Genomic DNA, 24,168 nt, shown 5'->3' on the forward strand with positions numbered 1-24,168 from the left:
GATGGATGGATGGATGGATGGATGGATGGATGGGTGGATGGATGGATAGATGGATGGATGGATGGATGGATGGGTGGGTGGATGGATGGGTGGATGGATGGAGGGATGGATGGGTGGATGGATGGATGGATGGATGGATGGATGGATGGATGGATGGATGGATGGATGGATGGGTGGATGGAGGGATGGATAGGTGGATGGATGGATGGATGGATGGAGGGATGGATGGGCGGGTGGGTGGGTGGGTGGATGGATGGATGGATGGATGGGTGGGTGGGTGGGTGCGTGGATGAAGCAGTGGGTGAGCGGAGGAAGGGGTGGATGGGGGACAGATGGGGAGGGCTGGGGGGTACGGCTGGACGGCGGGGCGGAGGGCCCGGGGGCTGGCGGGGCGGGCCGGGGCGGGGCGGGCGGTGCCCGGGGCCGGTCGGCGCACACGTGCGGGGCGGGTCCCGCCGCCAGCCCCGCCCGCCCGGTGCCGCCGGTGCCGCCGCCGCGGAGCGCAGCGCAGCGCAGCCCGGCGGGGAGCCCGGCGGGGCGCGCCGAGGATGGGCAGGGAGCCCCGGCGGCAGCCGCCCTCCAGGTGGGAGAGCCGCGGGGCCGGGGGGGGCCGTGTCACCGGGGCGGGGGGGCCGTGGCCCCGCTCTGTAAGCGGGGCGCTCCGTATTACCGGGGTGGCCGTGTAACGGCGGGGGGGGGGGGGGGGGGTGTTGTACGCCTGGTGCCCGGGGAGGGGGCGGGCGAGCAGGGGGTTCCTTGTAACGGGGTGTCCGTGTGACCGAGGAGCCTGTGCACCCAGGGGGCGGTGTAGTGGGGGAGCGCTGTGCAGCAGTGTGCCCGGAGCGGGCTGTGTAATTTCGGGGGGGGGGGGGAGCTACTTATAAACAGGGTGCCCAAGTAACAGGAGGGGGAATGAACCCGCTGTGATGGGGGGGTCCCATGTAGCTGGGGCTTTCACTTAAACCCGCAGCGGGGATGTCACCAGCCCCGGGGTGGGGGGTTTCCCTTGCAACCTTGGAAGGGGCCACTCTGCACCCAGTCTCCCTCGGGGTCCCCTCGCAGCCCCGCGCGGGCCGTGCCCGGGGCCCGGAGGAGCCGCTGTCACGCCGCGGGTGGGGACGGGACCCGCTGGCCTGACTCATTTCTGGACGGCGGACTTGTTTTCCTCCGCGCCGCCCCACAGAGTTGCTGCTCGGGGCCCAGGTGTGGGGCCCTGCCTGGCCCCAGGGGACCACCCCTCCGTCCCTGCGTCCCCGGGAAATCCCGGGGGCTCTCCAGCACCCGCCTGGAGTTTTGGCCGGGCTGCAGGCGGGGGTGGCAGTGAGTCACCCCGTGTCACTGCAGCAGGAGCTCTCTTTGCCCGGCTGGAGGGACCCGAGGGCCACGAGTCGCCTATTGCTCCTGTCACCCTCGGCCGTGTCCCCGCAGCCCAAGGGGGCAGAGGTGTCACCCCTGGAGGGCCCTGCTTTGACAACAGGATGTGGTTTGGGATGTGACACGCCCAGCAGCGTGTCACCCCCCTGGCACCGCGCTCTGGACTTGCACCAGCCCTGAGATGTCCCTGTGCTGCGTCAAGCACCAGCCTGTGCTGATAGTGGTGCCGGCAAAGGAGCCTCTTCATCAGGTGCTTCTGTGGCTTTACAGTGTCACCAGTGGCTCCAGTTCGGTGGCCAGACCCAGCCTGGCCTCCTGCTACGCTCACTTCTGCGACAGCAGCCCTGAAAGGATGTTCAGCTGCTTTGGACGGTGTGAGCCCTAAGGGAGGAAAAGGCTAGGCTGATTCAAATCACTAACGAAAGCCGGAGAAAAGAGATTTCAGACCTTTGTTTTCATGTTTATTAAAATCTCACCGCTGTCACCCCAACACCCGTTAACTTTGCTAAAGGCTTGTTTTCAGTGCTGCTGTGCTCTCAGTGCAGTGAGAACGTGCTCAGGCAGCTGCAGGCTGGTGCTGCTCACCCTGCTGCTGAAGGGGCTGCCGCCGAACAGCCGCAATTTAGTTTTTCCATTTAGATTAATTTTCTGAATCTTGGTTTAATGCAGAACCTGCAAACTCCAGGGACACGCAGGATGTCAAGGCTTTAATCTTCATGTGTGTCGGAGGGGTCGAGTTTTATTTTTTTTCTTGTTCAGAGCAAAAACTTGGATGGAGTTGCAAATTGTTTCCAAAACATGATTGCAAAGTGTTTTGGAGCTCCGGGTGTTGCTCAGGTTCAGCTTAAACCTAGAAAGATGAGAAGATAAAGAGCGAGAGCCTAGCAGTGGTGGTTGCAGGGTTACATCCCTCAGTTACCGTGCCTGTGTAAGGTCGGAGGGCTCAGGCGATGGCTGGGTGCGTCCTTGGAGCTGGGCTGGGTGATGCAGTGCAGGCTTCTGGGCAGCGCAGAGCCCGGTCGGCTGCACCATGAGCCAGGGTTTGTTTGGTCTGAGGCTGTCTCCAGCCTCACGATGTTGTCTTGCTGAAGGGGAGTGGGGGGAGCTCGCTGGTCTGCCTTCCCTGGCATCGTGTGGCCATCGCTGTCCTGCTCCCTGCGGCTCCGCAGCCGGCTCAGAGCAAGAGGAAAGGGGGTGAAAAGCGTTGGGAGGAGCTTGCGCTGAGGGAGAAGCTGCAATGCCAGCGTGCACTGGTCTGGGGTAGGGGGTTAGGGCTCCTCACCAGCTCTGGTGCTGTAGGATGGTGCAGCTGGGCAGTCCCTCCTCCCCCCTGGAGATCAGGGCAGCCCAGTTTGGAGAAAAGCAAACCAAAACTGTCACCTTGTGCTGTTTGCTGAACGTGAAAATGAAGACGTGAATTTTGCACTGAGAAAGAAGAACTGAATCCAGATGGAACCATTGGCAGAGAAGTACCGTGCATGGCTCCGGCAGGGCATGCTCCCTGTGCTGCAGCAGCCCTCGGGCCTGAGGGATGGATGCCAGACACGGCAGCGGCTTTGCCGCCAGCACCGTGCTCCAGCCGCGGTGGGGACCAGGCTGTGGCACCTGCTCCAGGCGTGGGGACTGCTGCGGCCTTGCCGTGCTGCAGCTCACCTGGGGTAGTTTCGACTTCTCCTTTTTGTGTGACCGCTGAGCTGTTCCTGACATGATGGGGCTGCCCGTTTTTGCATTATTATTTTGCAAGTGGAAAGTTGTGCATAAGTTTGCTGGGGGAGAGCTGCTCAGGTGAGTGCCCTGAAGTTGTTTTTGAGCAACAGGAGGCTCCTGCTGTGTCTGAACTCTGGTCCCATCAGCTCTTTGAACTTTTATTGCGCAGTAGGTGAGAGGATGGAGAGGGGGAATGAGGTTTCTATGGAAACTATCCCCCCCTCAGTGGGCATCATGCTGAACCCTGGCAGGTCTTCCCTTGCTGCAGCTCTGCCCTTTGCAGCCATGCTCAGCCAGGGAGATGTTTTGGGCTGGCAGTGTCACTCCTGACTGCAGTGGAGGAAAACGTGACCTGCTGATGCAATCCAAGCTCCATAGCTGCAGCTCATGCTCTTTCCCTCCTCTCTACAAGACTTCCCTTCTGCTTCCCCAAGAGGCTCAGCATTGCGCGACTCCTCATCCTTGCCTTATCTGTCATGGCTGGAGGCGGTGCGGGGACATTTTTGTCTCTGGTCCACTGCCAGCCCTTTCTTTGTGAGGGTCCCACCCATCCAAAGCCATTGTCAGGGGTCTCCAGGTGACCTCTGTAAACCACCCAAAGTTGTGTCCACCTCACACTGCATGTGTTGGGTCGGGGTTGTTCACCTTCCCAAGAGTGCAGCTGGTGACGTGGGTGTGATACACACAAGGATGCGGTGGGCATTGCCCTGTGCTGCAGCCCGGAGGGGTAGACAGGACCTTTCACCAGTGCTCACTGCTGGCACCGAGCCCTCTTCACCAGCCTCCTGGGTGGGAGCCTGGGGAGCGGCCGCAGCTCGCGAGCGCCTTTCCCAGCATGGAGACCAAAAACCGATGTTCCCATTTTTCTGATCTCGTCTTTGGCCGCCAATTAGCACGACGTGAGAACTTGTCTTCCTGATGACGTGCCTGTGTGACTCCTCGGCTGCTTTAATTGCAGGGTTTTCAGCAGCCAGGGTGCGATGAAATGGTAATTGTTGTGATTGTATGCCGTGCAGTAACTAAAAGACGCGGCTCTTTGGTGAAGCTTAATTAGGAAATAGGGACACTGTTGGGAATGGCTCTGCGATGTGATTTTCCTAATGAAAGCTACTGAATAGGCAGCCTTGTAATGAAGAACAGACTCGCGAGGGGCACTGCCAATTGCTCTTCTCTAGTGTTAATTTTGTATTTCCTCCTCATTGTTTCTAATACCCTCTTGGAAAAGCTTGAAGATAAAATGCTTTATTTTCTTATGCCTCGTATCCTGTTTGGCAAGCCGCGATTATAGCATGTGCATCTGGAATACATGAGTGGCCAGGCATGAGCTCCTTCAGACTTGTTAATCTCTGATTTCAAGCTCTGCCACCAAAAAAAAAAAAAAAAAAAGGCAACTTCAGCTTGTGGTCGGATGATGTGCGCCCTCGCCGGTGTGGCGCAGCAGGAGGTGCTGGGCTGAGTTTGCAGATGCGAAGCTGGAAGAGAGCAGGCTCCGTCCAGTGTGAAGGCAGCGCGATGCTATGGGAAGCGTGGTTTGTTTGGAAACAGCATGGTGGGGTTTCATGTTCGAGGCTTGGCTTTTTTTGTCTCAGATGTCCTCTCCTTGCAAGCGGGATTGCTGTATTTAACCATGACCTGTCACATCTGAGAGTTCACCCAGGTTCGAGTCTCCTGCTGGTAAGAAAGCGCCCAGAACCCGGCTCCTGCTCGGGGCAGCTGCCTGGTTCAGCGCTCCCACCTGCACCACACCGTTCCTGGAATGGGGCTGGCGAGCCCACCAGTGTGTGCCCGGGGAGGAGCAGCCTCCGGTGCTCCCTCTCCAGCTGTGCTGGGCTGGCCGGGTAGTGAAAAGGGCTGCAGATGTTTTTAGCCAACAGATGTGAGTGTGACCCTCTTTCTGAGTTAAAAGGGGAATAGGAAAATGCTACCTGTCTGGGTGACACGGTCCTGTGGTGCTGCGACAATTATTAATGACTCTCAGTGTTGCAGGGGGACCATCCATGTTTGTAAGAGATGGGGATGAGACTTGGCTTTCTCTTGAATGCTTTGTTTCATTGCCCAAAATTCCCGCAGTGCTTTGGGTGAGAACAGCTCGGGTGCTCCTGAAGTGCTGCTGGTCCTTATTTTGGGGTGGTTTTAAGCAGAAGTGAGGAGATCCTGGCATGAGCAGCTCATGTGACAAGGGTGCCTGTGAATGGAAGGGCAACGCTGGAGCATCGTCCCCCTGGTCACGCTGCTCACGGCTGCCCGATGCTGCTCCGGCCGAGCAGGAAGGGCTCAGCTTCAAGCAGATCTTGTGACTGTCCTTAGCAGCTGCTGTGGTAGGGGATTTGTCATCTTTTTTTAATCCTGTGTTGGAGGGTTCTGTGCTGTAACATCAAGGTATTTTCAATATTGTGTTAATGTCTGTTGCAATGCAGCACTGTGTGGATGGGTGTATGGCTGGTGTGTGCATGCTTTAGGAAAGATGGTGTTGTCTTGAGCTTGCAAAAGTGTTTTTCATCCCTTCCACAAAGGCCCATTCTTTGTCTCAAATTAGGATGAAACGCTTCCCCTTTCAGCTGCTTCCCCCATCGCTCTATGTCTATTTAAACCCTCCGCTCAGAGGCTTCTCTGCAAACAAGCTCTCATCCTTTCAGGTGGCATTTCCCTTTTCTCATTGTTTCTGGCAATCTGTACATGTGAAACTTCACAAATGTTTCTTCATTCTCGGTGTCTTTGTGTTGATAAACCTTGCAAATTGGTACACACACTGTGTGCAGCCTCCCACTGCCTGGGGCTGCGTGATGGAGTTATAGTGGCTCTCGGGTGTGGAGGCTTTGCAGTCTGACAGAGCAAACTCCAGCTTTGCAGACCCTGGCTGGGTGACATCCCTGCTGCTCCTCATCTGTGTGTGTGAATTCCTGCTCATCTGAGAGGGCTCCTGCTTGAGCCTTGCCTCCCTGGATCAATTAGCTGGATTGCAATCAAAGCCGACAAGGCTAAGGTCCCCAAAGGATGGCACGTTAAATGCAAATTGTTCCCAGGTTGATCTGGTCTGAATGCCGGTGGGTGTCCAATCCTTTAGGGAACTCGGATGGAGTGAAGGAATGGCTACATGGGTCTAAATCCACTTTTGCTGGTACAGAGCACACCTAGAGCCTGGGGACCTCCTTCGTGGTGGGCCGGGTTGTGGCGCTGGGTTTAGAAGTGACGGCAGGCCAGCAGGTATTTAACAGCATCCCACCTCCTCCCTGTGGTCTCCAACCAGAACACCACCATGAGTGTGATGCTTTAGGATGAAGGGAGTAGCCTTTGACTCTGCGGAAACCAGGCACTTACAGTCACTGTCATGCCAGTTCCCAGGAGCTCAGCTCCTAGTGAAGGAGCCAGGGGACCAGCCCTGTGTGCCGTGATGCTCCTGCCCATTATGGGAGGAACTGGGGGCTGGAAGGGGTTAAGGCTGCGTTTGCTGCATGAGCTTTTACACCCCTTGTTCCTGTGACGTGTGACGGGGGGCATCTGGGGACTTTGTCTGCATGTGGGAGACCAGCTGGTCAGGGCTGTGCCAACCTGGCCAGAGGCACTTTGGGGATGGGGTGGTCTCAGTGTCCCTTACAGCTGTCATGTCACCATCAAATGTAGTCACTGTGCCAGGGAGAAGGGATGGAGAGTGGTGGATAGGGCCTTCATGTGAAGAGCTTGTCTTCCCCATGGCTTTTTGGGCTGAAGGGATGTAGCTCTGGTGACTGTACTAGGCCAGGCCAAAGAATGGTCCAGCTCAGGTCCTGCCATCAGCCAGGGAGAGCCCAGGGGCTTGGACCTTGCTCACTGTGATGGGGTGGTCCCAAGCTCTCCATCCCAGCATTGTCCCTCTGTGCAGCCTACTCTTCTCCACACCTGCAGAGTTTGGCACATCTGGGATGCAGTGGTGGCCTCCAGCACAGCTTGAGCCTGCTTCTTCCCAGAGGTGAACACAGGGTTTGGAAAGGTTTCATGCCCTAGGCTTGTTGTTCCCCTCTCAAATGGCAAGTGTGGATGCTGCTGTGATATTTTAGTGCTGTGGGCTGTTTGAAGGTGCTCATGGGCTGAACAGCCCGGTGGGGTTGGCCACTGCTGGTTGTGCCACTATTGGATGGATGCCCACCTCTCCTTGGACTGTCTCCTCATTTGGAGACTTCCTTTCTTCTCATGAATTATGGTGGTGGTGGTGCTGCTGTGGTTGTACGAGTCCTCTGGTCAAAGTGGGGCTCACACCCTTCTGTGAGTATGTGAATCACAGTCTGGCTTACCCTTGGCCTGAGAGTGATGGGGAACAGCCAAAAACCTCCTTGCCATCACCTGTCTTTTGTGGTGCTGCAGCCAGCGGTGCTGAAAGTAAATTGAAGGGTTTGGGCAACCAAGCCAGGGACTGAAAAGGCTCCTGGGTTCCCAGCAGGGCCTCCACAATGGCAGGAAGCAACTTCTAAAGCTTCCTTTGGATACAGAGGGCCTTGGGGGAAAGATTTACTTGCTTGTTTATGCTGTAAGTTAATCTATTTAGTGGGTTTGGCATTAAAGCTCACAAAAAGCCCTCTGAAATGGTCACGCTGCTTGTTTGTAGTGCTTTGTCTCTCACTTACTTTGTTTCACAGCTGGAGTAGTTAAGCAGAGACAGAGCCAATTGAAATCTCACGTGTAAACTTGTTTTTCCGAATAGGCTGAAGGAATTAGCATGGGCTCTCACAAGGGAGCTGTGGGGGTAAGGCAGCATGGGGCAGGGGTTGGGGTCCCCTCTGGGAGGGACCCTTGTGCTCTGTGCCACTGCTTGGTTGCAGGATGGGGATGGTCCCTGGCCCTACTGAGCCTAATAGACGATTCTGTAATAGAAAAACAAAACCAAACCCCCCAAAACCCAGCACCCCTCCCTGTAAGCCAGTGTAGCAGAGTGGGGACCAATTTAACATGTTTGGGGGGGGCAAGATGTCTTAGGAAGAGTTTGGAGAGGCACAGGAAAGTGCTGGGTCAGCGGAATGAAGAATAGCTGATGAGAATTTTTCATGATACCATGGTATCACTGTTTCCTTTTGTGTTTGATGCTAACCTAAATATGATAGTGCCACCCACGTGTAACCTTGCACAGTAAAAGTGGATTTTCCCCAAGGGCCATGTCCAAAGAAGCCCCATGTACACAGCAGCTGCTGTGGAAAACACGTGGTGGGACAGCTGGGATTGAGGTCCATGCCCAGAGGTAGTAGGTGCTGGGCTCCCTCCCAAACTGAAGACTTCATTGCCTCATCTTTAGCTGCAACAAAGTCTTCAGCTTGGGAGAAAGCCCAGCATCTTCAGCCTCAGTGAAGTCTTCAGCTGGGGAGGGAGATCAGCACCTGCTATGTCTGGGCATTGACCTCAACCCCAGGTGTCCCATATTCTTTCGAAGGGTGTCTCCTGCTGAGCGTGGAAATACCTGGAGTCTTGTCCCCTTTGCCCCACGTGAGTGGCCGTAAAGACCCTCCGGACAGGGATATCTCCTTTTGGTCTGTCCCATCAGGTTGAACAGCCACCCTAGGAAATGTTGGGAAGAACCGTTTGACACTGTGTCATGTTCTTCACTTCCTTCTTGGCAGGGGCAGCTTGGACTGCTGCCTTTATTTTGGGAAACACCTTCTTTTTCCCTCTGAATTATGCATTTGCTGAATTTTTTTATTTTTTCCCCTGGTCCACTCCTGTGACACACAGCCACTTCTCTGCTGAACTTCCACCTTCCCTGAAGAGCAGCCCTGGAGTTTCCATTACATACTGCTGATGGCACCCAGCCGGGCTGTGCCAAACACCATCACGATCTCCAGCCTGAATCTTCTTGGGTCTTACCCTGACACTGAACGTGTAATTGACTGATGTTGGGTGAAACTTTAACCTTCATTGTTGTGATAAAGACTGATACAAGCTAAAATTAACTCTTGCATCATGTGGCGAGGGGTTTTCATAATTGGTGCCAGGAACAAGTGCATTTCCTCTCTGAAAAGTGAGTATATATAACTGGTCTTTTCTTACTCAGATCAGATATGTGTCATTACTGCTGTTTTTTGAGGCTTTTCTTACCCTGGCTGAGTTTTGCCAAACCCACGCAGCCCATGGAGTGGTCGTGGATGGGGTTGGGGTTGCCAAAGTCCTGGGTCATCTCTCCACACCCATCGCAGGCTGGCTGGGAGCGGTGTTTGGGTGTCGGGGAGGTGTGGAGGTGTTGCTGGCTGTGTGGTGCTGGCGGCAGAGCTGCTATTGCCAATGAGCAAGAGGAGGGGAGGTAGGCTTGGCTCTGTGCTCCTGGCCAGAAAGAGAAGCATGGGCTGCTGAAACCTGCCAGCCTTGGTCTGGTGTGTCAGAAGGTGAGCAAAATGTTGATGGAGGGGAGATAAAAAGAAGCACAGGCTAGGGCTGGAATTCTTTATTTCTTAATTTGGGGTGTTTTTTTAGGAAGTTACTGTTCAGTGTACTTTACAATGGTGAAATCCAAGAAATTCCCAGAGACCTCTGTGGCTGCTCATCTGCCTCGAGGCAGGAGGATTGAAAAGGCAATGAGGACTGGGGAGTGCAGACTGGAAGGGCCATCAGGACTGGAAGGACTGCTGAGGGTCTCTCCATCTCTCCACTATCCTTCTGTCATTTGATTTCAGTCTGTTGCTGCTTGTTCTGCCATCAAGAACATGGGCACAGATAAGTCTCCTCCTCTCTACAGTACCCTTTCTGTGACTGACTTTATCCCATTTCCCACCCCCAGCAGAGCAGGGCACATGCCCTTCAGTTTGAAGCAGAGCAGGGTATATTTCATCCCTGTCCTTCAATTTGAAGCTTGTCCTTCAGCATCTCCAGGAACGGGACTTCTGCAGTTTCCTTTAGAAACCATTGCAAAAAGTAACAGACCTTCCTCTAACAACATCAGGGAGAGACATTCCTCCCTGTGCCTTTCACTTCCCAAAGCTTGATACTTGAACAGTTCAAGAGTGTTGCATTACAGGAGCTAAAAATAACAGAATATGGAGATGAAGGGTGCAGCCCATGTTTTGAGATGGAGATGGAGATGAAGGCAGCATCTTGCCAATGGTAAGAGCATCTCCGATTGAAGGACCTGCAGCAAGTCGCTGGGGTTGCATACAGAGAAGTGTCTTTTTGGAGAAAGAGAGAAGGTACCATCACAACTGTTCTTCTCGGTGATGGCTCAGTGGGACTAATTTAGAGATTTGTATTTCTTGGCATCAAAATACATCATGGCTTTAAAGGGGTAGTGAGTGGAATTCCCCCGTTATCTGTTTGTCAAGAATACACTAGATCCTGTCCTGAAAAATGGTAATTGTAAAAAAGATCATTTTAAAAATAAGTCAAGAGGAAGTCCCATTTGCAGAATGGGTGGTAGGGACATTTGCAGACAATTCTGTGCTGGACACTATCACACTGTTGTGGTTTCAGTTTCCCGTAAGCGTTGCTGCTAGGGCCTAATGCTGGTCGTGGTCTCCATGTAGCCACCCCGTTCGCATCGCTAACCTCGCAGCAAGGGAATCACTTGCTTACAGAAAGTCCCGGAATAGTTTGCAAGTATCTTCAGGTTGTATGAGTCTGTGATGTGTTGCAGGCTACTTCTGTTTCTCAAGGAAATGCATAGTTAGTCTAAAATTCAGGCCTGAATATGAAAGCAACGAACCTTCAAATGGCTGGTTTGAGCTCAGGTCAGTTGAGATACAGAGCTGATGCAAAATGTTGTAATCCCCACTCAATTACTGTTGAATATCTGTCTCTGGGAGGACCCTTGGCTTCCTAAAATCTACTACTGGTCTTCTCAGTGTCCAGTGTTAAGGAGGATGGGTGCTGTGTTCCCACCACAAATTGGGTACCCGGAAGGCTGAACCCAGCACCTACAACTGATGAGCTGCTGCTGTTCTCATTCTCTCCCACCTGATCCTATGAGACATGAGACCCCAGGACTGGAAAAGGGGTCTCCTTTGTTTTCATCCCACACCTTCACTTGCTTCCAGCACTGCTGATGGGAAAGGTGGTAGTGATGCTGCAAAACCAGCAGGTACTTGTCTTTAATCCAATGCTTGTTGAACTTGACTGGATTGCAGAGTTGGATTGCTCTTATTACGCATCACTGAGGCTTCTTTTCTCTTACTTTATCCAACTGCGGCTATTATGGCACAGGGACAGACTCTGGAAGGATCCAGAGGGGTTTTGTGTGAGCGCCAAGAGTCTCATGAGCGGCACATGGTCTCCATGAAGCTGATCCCATAGTATCCCCTGCAGATGGTGGGGTCAGGGTTCAGACACATCATGCCAGAGGCACATCACCTTGTTTCTGTGACCACCTTGTTTCTCTCCAGTAGCTAAGAATTTCCTGGGGGTTTCTGATGCTGCCCTCAGCCCTGCCACCTCCGAGGCTGCTGGTCCATGCTCAGGTTTCGGCTAGCTGCTGTGACCTCCTTGCTAAAACTAGAACCAATGTGTTGCTCTAGACTTGTCCTGGTGTGACCAGAAGTTGAGCCTGGATGCAAACTCAATGCTGGGTGCTGTGTGTCTCTTTCCAACTCTTGCACTGTGCTTTGCAGTATGCTTTACCTTGGTATCTCCAGTCAGGCTTAGGAGGAGACTGTCTTTCCTACTTCATAAAGTGGAAATAAACTCCTGGAGCAGCTCCCTGGAGCTGGAGTCTAGTCAGTAATATTGTGATGAGAAGTTAATGACCAGGATGATAAGATGATGGCGGTTTCACTCTGAAATCACTAAAATTCTGTTGTGGTTGCATTTTGTACATTTTAGGGGAAGCCCTACCTGCTTGTCTAACTTTTTCTTATTAAAAAATGACTGAAATAATGACTCAGGAGTGGAGAGCCAGTGACAGCCCCAAACAGCAGTGTTCAGCGATGATCCTCCCATGGGCAGTTGAGAGCTGGAGCCTTCCTTGCTCCTCTGCCATCATTTCAAACCCTTCTTGTGTGAGTCAGCCTTAGCAGGTTGGGTAGGGGACTGCATCTTCCCTCCAGGAGTGATGGGAGGGTGCTTAGTTATAGGCACAGTTCAGCTGATTTCTTCAATAACCTCAGGTGAGGGTCCATGACTGGTCCTGCCACAGTTGATGGGAATTTTGCTACTGGCTGAAGAGGTAATGCAGCTTTGGTGTGGAAATGAGACCTCGGCTGCCTTGTCCCACACGTGCTGGACTGTTGGTGTCTATGACTATCTGTTGCTAGCCCTCATGAGCTCCAAATAATGAAGTAATGATGCATTTGTTTTCTCTTATTTGTCTGTGTTTTCTGGATTACCAGTACTCTAATGTAGTTCATCTGTGAAATAGCCCCATAAAATTCACCTTAGGCAGTTTTAAAGCACACACTCCATCTTCAAAGGTGGAAATAACTCTCTGTTTTTACAGCAGAGGCTTTAAAGTCATGTGCTTGTAAAGCTTTCTTGGACTGGTGGTTTATTGAGAGCTGCTCGTTCCAGCCTCTGGCACTCTTCCTCAGAGCCTACACCTGGCTGAACAGAAGTGGAAGTCTAGCAAGGAGTCCTGGTGATCTTGAGGAGACAAAGCCACTTGTAAAAATGTTGGCTTCTGCTTTTGTCTGTTATGAATCAAATTTGTGGGTGAAAGAAGTAAAAGCTAAACCAAGCGAGTCTATTGCAATTGCCATGTTCCCGTTATTGCACTATCTGAGCTTTTTACAGGCTTTGAAACGTTTGGTTGTGCAACTGTGGGCTAAGGAAGGAAGTATGATTATTCCTGCTTTGCATGTGGGAAGCAGCTTAGGAGACTAAAGATGGGAGTTTTCTTGCTTAAGGATGCCTGCCTCAAAATTTAGGCCTCTAACTTAGTCTGTGGGCTCCCCCTGAAGTGGGGTTTGAGTCAGATGGGATGAGCTGACCTCCATACCAGTTGCTCGCTCTGTCTGTAGATGTTGATTTGTTTAGAGATTTAACTAATTTTTGCATGGGTAAAGTTGGAGGCAATGAAGCCTACCCCTGGGATAGACCCAAGTGTCACCACGGAGCTTTACAGCAGAACAAATAGTTGATGTGGGTTCTCCAGTCACCAGATGATTTTTTTTGCTCAGTTGTTTTGCTTCGTGCCTTGGACTCCATCATCTTTTTGTCTCTGGATGATAATCCTGAAGTTGCCAGTCTTTATTACATTGTTGTAAGAAACAAGATACCAAGAGTTTTGGCTAGTCTTTTTTGCCTTGATAGGCTGTGCAGCAGGTTTACAAAGGTATTCAGGGTGTTAGAGGCTTTCTTCTTTTGCTGTGCACTTTGATGTGCTGGTAAGAGCCTTTGTGGGGCTGGCAGCAGGGCTGCTGGTGGTCCAGGGTGTTCAGAGAAGAAGGTATAAACCACTCTGGCAGAAAGTCTAACTGAACTGTTGTGCATATGAATAAGCCCCTTCTGGACCTAAGCGCACTGCACCTGATGTAGCCATCAACCAGCTCTGGATGGCTTAATTTCATCCGAATCCTTGTCATGATCAAGCATTTTGTAGGCAAGTAACGGCACAGTTTTCTTCTTTAGATGGTGGTAAGTATGGACTTGCTGTCAGTCTTGCATCCCACAGTGGTTCTCTCTCCCACTCTGAGCAGCTGCGCTTTGGGGATTTTTTGGAGGGGAACTGAGTTATCCCACTTAATCCACTCATCTAGCAGGGTCATCCTGCTCAGCAGTGGTGAAACCTCAGTGATGCCTTCTCTTGGTCCATTGCTCTGAGGTTGCAGCTGGTTACTGCTGTTGATGCTGTCTGTGCGTGCAGTGGGAAGCGTGGGAAGTCCTGGCGCAGCCTGACTTACTCTGATGCTTCCCTGCCAATGACTTTTACCCAGTGAAGGAAGCTCAGGGAGAAGAGAGGCTGGTTAGGGTGGGGTCAGGTTATGAGCTGCTTGAAGAATGATCTAGATGGCTCAGGAAAGTGAATCTGCCCATCTGTATGACCAATCAATTTACAACTTTCTCTAGTCTTAACCATTAAAAAAGGCAGCTCCATCTCTCAGATTCCAGGTACCCCCATCATCTGAAAGGCTGAGGCTCCATGTGTCTGTTGAGCATGAATACCAAAATACAGACAAATTTTCTTGGTAATTTATCCCAGAAGAGTAAATATTGACCACTCATTTTTTTTCCCCCAAGCCATCAGACCGCTGGACAACAGCCTTGCAAACCCATGAGTTACCTTCTAGGGACTGATTCAACATGCCTGTAGAGTCCCCACTGAGTTTTGCTATCCATGAGGATTTGGTCCATCTGACAAAGTAAATTTTCCCTGTTTGTTCTGGGGAGGTGTGAGCCCTTGTGCTCAGAGCCCTTAAAGATGGCAGATCCTGTGATGGCTCTTGTATGTTCTGTTTTCTCAGTAACTCCCAACGAGGTGTAAATTATGGATGTTGTGTTTTGACCTTGTGACTATCTGTATGCATCTCTCTGCTAATTAATGCACTGTAATTCTTGCGATAGCAGATATTACCTCTAAAAATATCTAGAGATGCCTCTCTGGTGATAAGGCTATGGCAATAAGTTTTAAGCAGGGAATATGTTAAGACCTGATCCACTCTTTAGCTGTGCTGTAGAAAGCTTCTGGTAATGGGGCTTATCAAACTACTTTGGGGAGGAGAGGCAGGAGATTTTGTCCTTTAAATGGGGATGACATTTCCATTGGTGTCAGCAGAAACCCAAGCTATTATGGCTGTAAGGAAAGCCTTCTACGTATGGAGTGATGCTTGAGTCTGCCATCCACACTGGAAGACAGACCCAAGCTGCTTGGGGGGAGTGTAAGTGCTGAGCAAATGGGGGGAAACCCTGGAGATAAAGAGTCAAAAGAGTCTTTCCTTCAGACTTTCGTCAGAGGTTGGTTGGATGCTAAGGAACAGCAAATGTAGCTGTTCCTTAAGCATCAAAGTGGGAAGAGTCCAGCTCCATGGATGTGTGGGCTGCTCTGGACCTGCTCTTCCCCCATCACTAGACGGTGCTGCGTGGCCATGGGAAGGGGCCAAGGGAACTGACCCCCTTCAAAGAAGAAGAGAGGGGGCCCCAGGATTGCTTGAGCCCAGCCTAGCCATGTGTGTCATCATTTAGGAGAGCGCAGAAAGTCATTGCTGTGACCTGGACTGCTGCTTTCATGTGACTTTCCTTCCGCAGCCTCTCCATCGCTGAGCTGCATGCCCTGCTTTGGTATCTTGCAGCCTTGCAAGCACCAAGGGACAGCATGGTTATTTCTGACCAGATCATTTGTGTGTGGTCTTTATTTTTGTATTTTTCTGAACACGACTGTTGAGTTTCCTGGAACTGCTTGGTCCAAACCAGAGCCCTTTGCATGTTAACAGCCTCACAGCTTGTTTGCGCAGTGTGGCGGGTGCCACGTGTGGCTCTCGGATGTGGCAGGAGAGTGAAATCATCGTCCAGAATAGGAAATGGTGGCACAACTTCCCCCCGGCTCCAGAGCACTTCTCCTTTTGGTACCAATGCGCGGGAAGGTGAAGTAAGATTTCTGTCAAAAATGCAGAAGTGCAGGTTGTACTTGGAAACCATCTCGATGGGTGAGCCTGCGACGGAGCCCTTGGCTTTGGCCTGCGGGGAGGGGTACGTTTTTGTGTGGATGGGTTCAGCTGCATGACTTGTGGCTTCCTCTTCAGACGGGAAGTCTACTCGGTACGTAACGAGAGTCAGAGAACGGGTGGGCTACAGGCTCTGCAGTCTTCGCTCTGGAGTTGCCTTCCCCAGTTCTGCTGCCCTTGGGAACTATCAGTCCATGTCCCTGCTTGTCTGTGTGTTGTCTTAGATGTCAACCCTGCTCATGGCACGTTGCTTAATCCCACAAGATTATTCCCACTTTCTGTGATGGTTTGTCTTGTGTTGCCAGAGAGGGAGAGCCATCGTCCAAGCCTGGGCTGTGCTTGTTTGGATGCTGTTGGCTGTTTGCAGTGGCTGTTGCCAGGGAAGGACCGAGGCTGCCGGGGTTTTGGCTGGAATTTTCTTTGACCTCATTTGATTACTGAGTCCTACGTGCTCAGTGGTAGGGCAAAAACACCACAGGGAAAGTAGCGTATGCAAAAATACCTAGAGCCAGTACATTTCCAGATACACAAATTACTGTCCAAGGTCACACAGCAGATCTTGCAGTAGACCCTGAGCCTCACACACAAAATCCTCGAGAACAACTCAGCCATGGCACAGGGCAGCTGATGGGATGTGTGAGGCCATGGGTGGAAAGTAAGTGTAGACAGATGGGGAAAAGCAGGTGCAGTTAAGGGCATGTAATGAATGAAGATGACTGAGGGTAAGTCACCTTGATTCTGTGGGCTCCTGGGTCCCACGTACAGCCGGAGCAGATCTTTCCTCCTCCAGATTGTGCTGGGCAGAAGCGTTGCTGCAGCTCCAGGGGCTTTGGTGTGTCTGGTGGAAGGAAGAGCGTCCATCCCCACCAAGGAGAGCAGCCTTTGCATCTTTTACTCCAGCTCCGCTGTCTGCGGGAGCATGATGTTCTCAGTCTGTTTAGAGAGAGGGTGAGGTTGGGAGGGGCTGGAAGAAAAGCTGTTGGGAGTGTTGTCTAGAGAGGAGGTGCCGTCACGAGGGAAGTGTCTGTGAGAGTTGGCAGTGAGATCAGGCAGAGCCGAGCGGTTGTGAGTCCGGCGCTACAGCTGGTGCAGGACCTTTGTGGTCTTCCAGATCTACCAGGGGTTTGCCCTGACACCTTGGGTGAGTTACTTTTTCTCCTCTCGGCTTTTCTCAATCCTTTTTCCTGCTGAGGGCACATTGGAGCAGCAGGTCCCCATGTTCAGGGCCATAGCACAGGCTGCCACCACCATTTCTGCTGATGAGGGATGTGAAGGGGGGCAATCCATAACTGACAGTGCTGGGCTGCAAGATGTCCTAGTGCAGATGTGTTATTCCTGTGAATTATGCTTCCCCTACTTGAGCTTTCCTGCAAGAGAAGGACTAGATACAAGATTATGGAATAATAGATATAAGATTATGGAATATAGATAAACAGACAGACAGATAGAAGATTATGGAATATATATACACACACACACCCTTCCCAGATATAAGAAGTTTGTGGCCCTGGTTAGAAGTGTCTGGCCAGCCCTGTGACATCTTCCAACATGCAAAAGGCGCTGATCTAGATCAGCTGCTGCTGGAGGACTGAACTTCTACAATTAGGGCTGTTCCGCTGTTCGATTTGGGTAGATCATAGAGTGTTTTCAGGTTTTGCCTGTCTTGGGGTTGCTAATATGAAAAACTGGGTTGCTAATATGAAAAGCTGTGGTTCAGCTCCTGACTCTTGGTTGGGTTGTGAATCTCAAGCTAAGACCGATGGCTGCAGCTTTCTGTCTGAGAGGATGGGGGTAAACTCCAGCATGGAGAGCATCTCCCCAGTGATATTTCACCTTAAACTGGAGCTTTTGTCTTTGAAAGTCACAGTAAAACCAGAAGAGCCACCTCCATGCCATCGTGACAGTGAAGTCCATGCAAGTGTTGCTGTAGGTGTGTCTGCAGGGCCAGATTTCCCAGCTCTTGGTGTGGCCACAGCAGTGTTCGTGTTGGGCTGTTGGGCTGCCGTGGTGCACGTTTGATTGCAGACAGGCAGAGCAGCTCTGCCGTGATGCAAACACAATTATTTGGACTGTTCAGACACTGTTTCTTAGTATCCAGATTACTTCTGAACTTCTAAGAGGACATCTTCATTTGTGATGGTAGGAAGGATCACTATGTGTAACACCAAGGGACAAAGTTGGATCCCTTTGACAGTAGATTTTAACCCAAATCTCTTGTATCCCAGCAGGCAGTTTAGTCTGCAAAGCCACTCTATCCTTGCCAGGGATGCTGCAATGGTGTAGGAGCGGTCCTAGGAGTTGAGAACATCAAATAGATGGAGCAAAGGCTTTGTCTGACACCAAAATTTTCAGCAGGGAAAAGTTTAATGTATACAGGACTGAATTTTCTTCCCCAAACCAAAGTCAGGAGGTAAATGCACACACACCGTGGGCCTGCCAGCACCAGCCTTGGAGCAGGGGAGGTGCCAGCCTGGAGCCAGTCCTGCTTGGGTCCCCTTTGGGGTGAGCTCCTTGTCTGCCAGGTGATGCGTTGTTAAGAGAGTGAGAAGCTCTTCCAGCCTGGGGGGTATCTGGAAGCTGGGTGTTTCAAAGGTTTTTTTTTTTTTCTTCCTCAGCTCTACTTTTAACAGCCGTGCTTGGGTTAAGTACTTTGAAGCCTTAATTGCAATTATGAATCTTCCTCTGTTCCCAGGTTTCCCCTAATTGGCTTCCTGTGAGAATTTACAAAGCTGGTAAAAACAAAACTGCTGTTTTTGTGAGGGAGTTGGTGGCGTGAGATTCCTGAGCCCAAATAAAACTCAGCTCAGCCCAGACTTCTCGTGCGCTGCTGTGTGGTGCTGTAATCAGACCTGTGGCCAGACACTCACAAGGGTGGCATTATATAAAATGTAAGCTGATTTACATGCTTGCATTTTGAAAGTGCTAATCTATTTTGATTCCCCCCCCTCCTCTCTTTTTCTTTTCAGCCCCCTCTAATCTTTTGCAATCTCTGCCAGGTTCCCAGCTCCTTTGGCTGGAATAGGCCCCAGCTAAATCCTTTATCTGTCTATTTGGCAACCCTGGGCGAAGTAGTTAGCAAACGAATGACACTTTTCCTGGCTCATTAATTAGATTTACTGAGCTGAGTGGTTGCTGCTGCTGCTGCTGCAAGTAATCTGGACAAGGCAGTTCTGTATTTTGTTTCTTAGGAATTTGGGTTTTAAAAAAATAGAGCTCCAAGGCAGTTCTGGTACTAGTGGTCAAATCCAGGGCTCCCCTGGTGCGCTGCCATTGAGAACACGTGTTTCTCTCATGCGTAGCTTTATTTCTGCAATTTGCTGCTGCCTGAGCAGTTCTGATTGCGTGTCATCATTTTACTGCTCGAAAAGTTTCAGGATGGGTATCTGGGTACTCTGCTCTTGAGGTGTCCGTGGCAGGATATCTTGGTTAAGGCAAGTGGTTCTTGTGGGTTAGAAATAACCTCTGTGAAATATTAGTATGTTTTTATGTATTCTAAATACGCTTTTAGACATGTCCTGTTCTGCCAGCCTTACCTGCCAGGGCTATAAATGGGATTTTGAAGGAAATAAAAATAACAGGATGAAAGACAATTATGCTTTCACCTTTACCTGCCGCTGCTTTGCAGCCAGTGGCTAACGGAGCACGCCGCAGCAGGAGGCCTTGTCTCTGCTTTTGGAGGAGGAAACTGAGGCAGAGAGGTCACTCACCATGCCATGCCACCGGAGCTCTTGGTTTCTATTGCGGACTTTCGTTTCCCTTTGTAACCACCAGACAACAATGCCTTTTTTTTCGGCTTGAGTCTGAGCAGTCTGGGCGGGAGACAAGCGTTGGGAGTGTTGTCATCTATTGCAACCTGGGAACGCGGTGCCGGGGCGTTGGGGAGGCTGATGGATGCTCATGATGTTGGTATGCTGCTGTTGCTGTCACCCCATTTACAAATGGGCAACTCAAACATGGAGAGACCAAAGTGGGGGTCACTCAGCCTGTGTTGGGGACAAGGGGAGGAGGGTCTTTCCAGAGAAAGAGTGGCAGTGCTAAACTGGGCAGTATTTAAGCTCCTTGTGTATAGGGTGCTTCGTTTGTTGGAATCCACATTTAAAGCTAGAATTAATGACTTGCCCATCATTGGATGGGGTGTTGCAGAAGACTGATGTGTCTTGCTGGCTTGTCCTCCTCCAGTCCTGCAGATCTACAGAGGGTGGTCTCCTATTCCTCACGATTGCCAAGGCTCTCCCTATAAAAGGGGACATACAGGAGAAGACTCGGAGTCCTTTTGCCTGTGTTCAGTTGAGCATTTGACCCAGGTAGATGTGCAGCGGCAGGTATGGAAGGAGGGGGTGAGCGTGCTGTGAATGGATCTGGTGAAGAGGATCCTGCTCCTCTCCTGGGCACTGCGGCAGCGGTGGAGGCTCAGTGCAGACCTGTGGCTGCTCCAGACCGTGCCCCATCGGCTGGTGTCAGTGGACATGAGAGGGTCTGGTCCTCCTTTCCCGGTCGGTGCATCCCCTGCCCCAGCTGGGAGTGCTGCAGAGCCCATGCTCACGGAGGGGAGGTCAGTGCTTTTAGCACAGGCTTCCTGAAGTGACTGTGCGCGTTAACTTTTATTGTGTTGTGTCCAACGGGAGACAACTATTTAAAGGCTCAGAAGGGAGGAGGGTGTTTGGGGATTTTTAAAAGCCAGGGTTGGTGCCAACTTCAATAGCAGACGCAAAAAAGCTGACTGTGCTGTTGGGCATCGCTGCCTCGAGGAAAGGGCTGGCTTTGGCGTTGCATCCTTCCACTTTCTCCCTGCAGCTCCCGGGGATCAGAGGGCGGCCGCGGGCAAAACCACGGATGCTCCATGTACTGTCTAATCTCATTACTCTGCCTGCGAACTCATTTCAAATTGGGCTGGGTTGTGCCTCGGCTGATACAAAGAGCAAAACCTTTCGGTGATTTGGGGCTAGCACCGCTTGTGCTTATAAAAACTGCGGCAGTTACTGGAAAGAGTTTTGTAGGCAAAGAGCTGGGGGAGGAGAGCAGAAATAGCTGCAAAATGTCAGAAAGCTGTGACCAAAAGCAATTCGCACTTAACCCACTTGAGAGTTGCCCGCCCAGAAAAGAGGCAGTTGTTTATCTACCAAGGACCCACCGCTGCTAGAGGCAAATTGCCTGCTAATTGGCCTTTCTGCTAAAGGCAGAGGGGTCGGGCTAGCTAATTAGACAGGTCTTTACACCTCCCCAGTTAATTTGGAGAGTGGAGCATATTTCCAAAGGGAGGGGGGCGGCCCGGGGAGGTGACTGGATCAAGTCTCTGGGTCTTTTGATCCCTCTCTGGGGCGAGCTGGAGCTGGCAGATGTGAGACACAAGCTCAAACTCTGTCAAAATAACCTCACGGTGCTTCTGAGTTAACATTTTTGAAGTTAAAAGCAAAGAAACGACTTGAGGTCTCCCTGGAGGTAAGAGAGAAGTGGAATAGGTTGCTGCCAGCCCAGGAGCACTGGAAGCTCACAGATCTGCTCCGAGCCTCCCAAAGCCGCGTGCTGGCAGAGCAGAGTGGCCTCACTTTGCTGAACCTGTGTTGTTTCTTGATTAAAAAAAAAAAAATTCAAAAAAGACCATCCGGGCACTGCCCAGAAACAAGAATAGTCCCAAAGGGACCAGCTAAATTCAGGTGTGAGTGTTGCAGATGAAATAGAGTGGAAGAACGAAGAAAAGCACAGAATAAATATGGTGACAGATTTTTATAGCAGCTCTGAGAGTGAAATGCTCTGGATTTAAGGTGCTGTCAGGATACTGGTGTGGCCCTTGTCCTGCCACTTCCTGGGTGACCTTGGCGAAGTCACTTCGCCTTTCCCCATCAGCCTTGGTTCTCCTTGGATAGTAGTGTGTTTTTCTTCCTTGGAGGAGCAGTTTGAGGATAAGGCCGTTAAATAATGTTCAAGTCTGGTGCTGAGGGAATGGGGAGTGAGTAATTCCTAAAGATCACGGCTCTTGGGGGCAGCTGGTGCTAATCTGGGTTTTGGGAATCAAGTGTTTCAGCTTTAGGGCTGTGACATGTGGTTTCTCAAGCACAGCCTGGAAACTGTAACTGTTTTAAACTCTAAGAGCTATGCAAGCATTGGAGCTAGTTTCTCTTTCTGCAGCTCTCTAATATAAAGTGGGATGTGTCTAATGTCCCGTTGGAGGGGCTCTGCCCAGACCCATGCCCCTTGCAGGGCTCTGCCACCTCACCCTGATTTGAGGCTGTTCCAGGAGGTGGCTGTGGCGAGCAGGACTGTGAGGACCACCAGGCACAGAGGTGGGAATGGAGGAAAAAATGATGGGAAGGGAGAAGTTCGAGGCTGGCACCCATACCGTGAGGGTGCAGATGGAAGTGGGGGACCCGCAGGCTTGAAACCAAGGTCAGAGTCTTTGGAGTCAGGCAGAGACTGAATGGAGAGGAGTACGATTGGGCCACCATGGGTTTTGGGGCTCAGGCCCAGTTTGCTAAAAATACAGCTCGTTGTAGCCCGGCCCCTCCACGGTGAGCGGCAGGACGTGTGTTTGTGAGCTGCAGCTGGAGTGTAACTCGCTCCCATCTGTGCTTGTGGCTGCGAGGGCTTGTTCTTTCAGTAGCTGGGAGCTGCTGCTGTCGCAGGGTGCGGTCAGCCTCAGCCCCACGCCGGGCCTGCCCAAAACACCCCCAGCCCTGCTCTGGGGCCCCCTGGGGAGGGGGATGTGGCTAGCCCTGCTCAAGGGTGTCAGCACTGCGATGGGAACGCGGGGGAAGCGACGGGGAGCCTGTTGCATCAGTGTTCCCATGTCCTCCAGGGGTGCTGCTGTCTCTGGGGGCTAAAGGGCTTTTTCTGCCCTGCTGGGACCGAAATACAAAGAACATCAAATCCCCAAGCTGCCCACGGGCCACCTCTTTGACCGCTGTTTGTCCCTTTGTCTTGGTGAGAGGAGAAGGACCCTGGTGATAAGCCCCTGAGGGGCATGACCAAGAAGTCTTCGCTAGCAGCATCCTCCTGATGAAGCCCATTCACATCTGCCTCATGCTTGAGGCTTGGAGGAGACCCTGGCAAGTGGGACCACGAGAGGATTTGGGTGCCCGTCAGCAGCAGACCCTGAGCCAGCTCCAGTGATGCCGCTGCAGTTACCTTTTGCTGTGGGGATGCACTTGAATGACAGTTTGCTGATTGGCTCCCAACCCCCAAACAGATGCTGGTGACAAATCCCGTCATCACTTGAACTGGTTTTCCAGTATGGAGTGCTGGTGGCAGCCCTGCTTCGTCCCAGGAAATGTATCCCTGCTGACAGCCCTGGATTTGGGAGGATCGGACACGCACGGGGTGTGCCTTCATACCAGGGGCTCCCGAGTGCCATTAATCTCTGCTCTAGTTCAGCTTAAAAACAAAGGGTGTGGGGGTTAATCTGATCATGGTTTGCTTTGGAGTTGGGGCCTCTGTTCTTTTATTAGATAAGAAAATTCAACGGCATGAAACATTGGGCTGGTTCTTACTTCAAAGCAATCTCCATGTCATTCAGACCAGGTATCGCCATTGCAACACAATTTTAGAACAAAGAAAGAAAACAGAGACAAAACTGAAAACAGGAACCAGCAGATAAACAATACTCGGGTGCCGCTGGCGCTGAGCTGAGCTCCTTCCTGCTCTCAACCATCTGGCGAGTCAGCGGCAGGGCTCAGGGGAGTCCAGCTCTCCCGGTCAGCTCTTCCCAACAGGGAAACCAGCTGGGAAACGATTGAAAAGCTTTTCCATTCATAAAAAAACTTGTCAGGGCGTGAGCTGAACACCCGGCTCTCCTCCTGCAAGCATGCTCAGCTGGGATACCCCGACTTCACCGCTCCGACCCAGGCAAGGTGTTTCGCCTGCCCATGCCGGGGGGTTAATGCCCTGCCCCAGCTCTGAGGAAGCCCCGTGCCTTTCCACAGGGGGTGAAGAATTGAGCGGCAGTGGCCGGTGAGCTCTCGAGGTGCGGGAGTGCAGTCAGTGCTTGGGGTTACAGCTGCCTCAGGGGTGCTGGAGGTGGGCAAACCAGCACAGAAGCACCCTCGGTGGCAGGTACCAGCCTGGTTACTGTTTTTTCTAGCCAGTGTCACTGAGAACTGGTGCAATGCTGGTCCCAGGGAGAGCCAGCTCATGGCAATGTGAACCTAAACACTGGTGCGTGGAGGAAAATGTCTCATTTGATCAGAAATGAGAAGTTTCATTTTTTTTCTGGCTTGATTTTTACTTTTTGAATCACAGTTGGATGAGTGCAAACACTGTTTCGAAATGATGAGTCGAAAGGTTTCGTTCTGAGTCCTTAAGACCCCCCTCTCTCCGCTCCTTGCCTTGCGCACCCGCTCTGAGCAGACACATTTTGCTGAAATCCAGACCAATTCACTGAGGAATTTGCTTGCCTCAAAACAGTTTCTCCCATTATTTTGTTCTTTTTGCTAAATTTCTCGCAGCCCTGTTTGCTCCTACTGAGAATTAATTTGTTGCTTTTGTTGCACGTCCTTCTGAAAACTTGACCCTAAAGCAGCATCTCTGTTATCATCGGGGCTGGTCCTAAGGCCACCCC

At 51.6% G+C, this 24,168-nt stretch overlaps 1 protein-coding gene across 3 annotated transcripts in view; it reads left to right on the top strand.

Annotated features, from left to right (window-relative positions):
* The first annotated feature begins 486 nt into the window (after positions 1-486).
* PIK3R5 (phosphoinositide-3-kinase regulatory subunit 5) overlaps positions 487-24,168 on the top strand; it is a 62,747-nt gene continuing 39,065 nt past the window's right edge. For 2 of the 3 annotated variants that reach the window (XM_074889227.1, XM_074889229.1), the window contains exon 1: positions 487-583. The gene's annotated coding sequence lies outside the window, so the exon portion shown is untranslated. The remainder of the gene's footprint in view (positions 584-24,168) is intronic. The other variant, XM_074889230.1, reaches the window with a different exon arrangement.

The sequence above is a fragment of the Strix uralensis genome, chromosome 19 (genome assembly GCF_047716275.1).
Source record: "Strix uralensis isolate ZFMK-TIS-50842 chromosome 19, bStrUra1, whole genome shotgun sequence".
NCBI classification, from domain to species: domain Eukaryota; kingdom Metazoa; phylum Chordata; class Aves; order Strigiformes; family Strigidae; genus Strix; species Strix uralensis.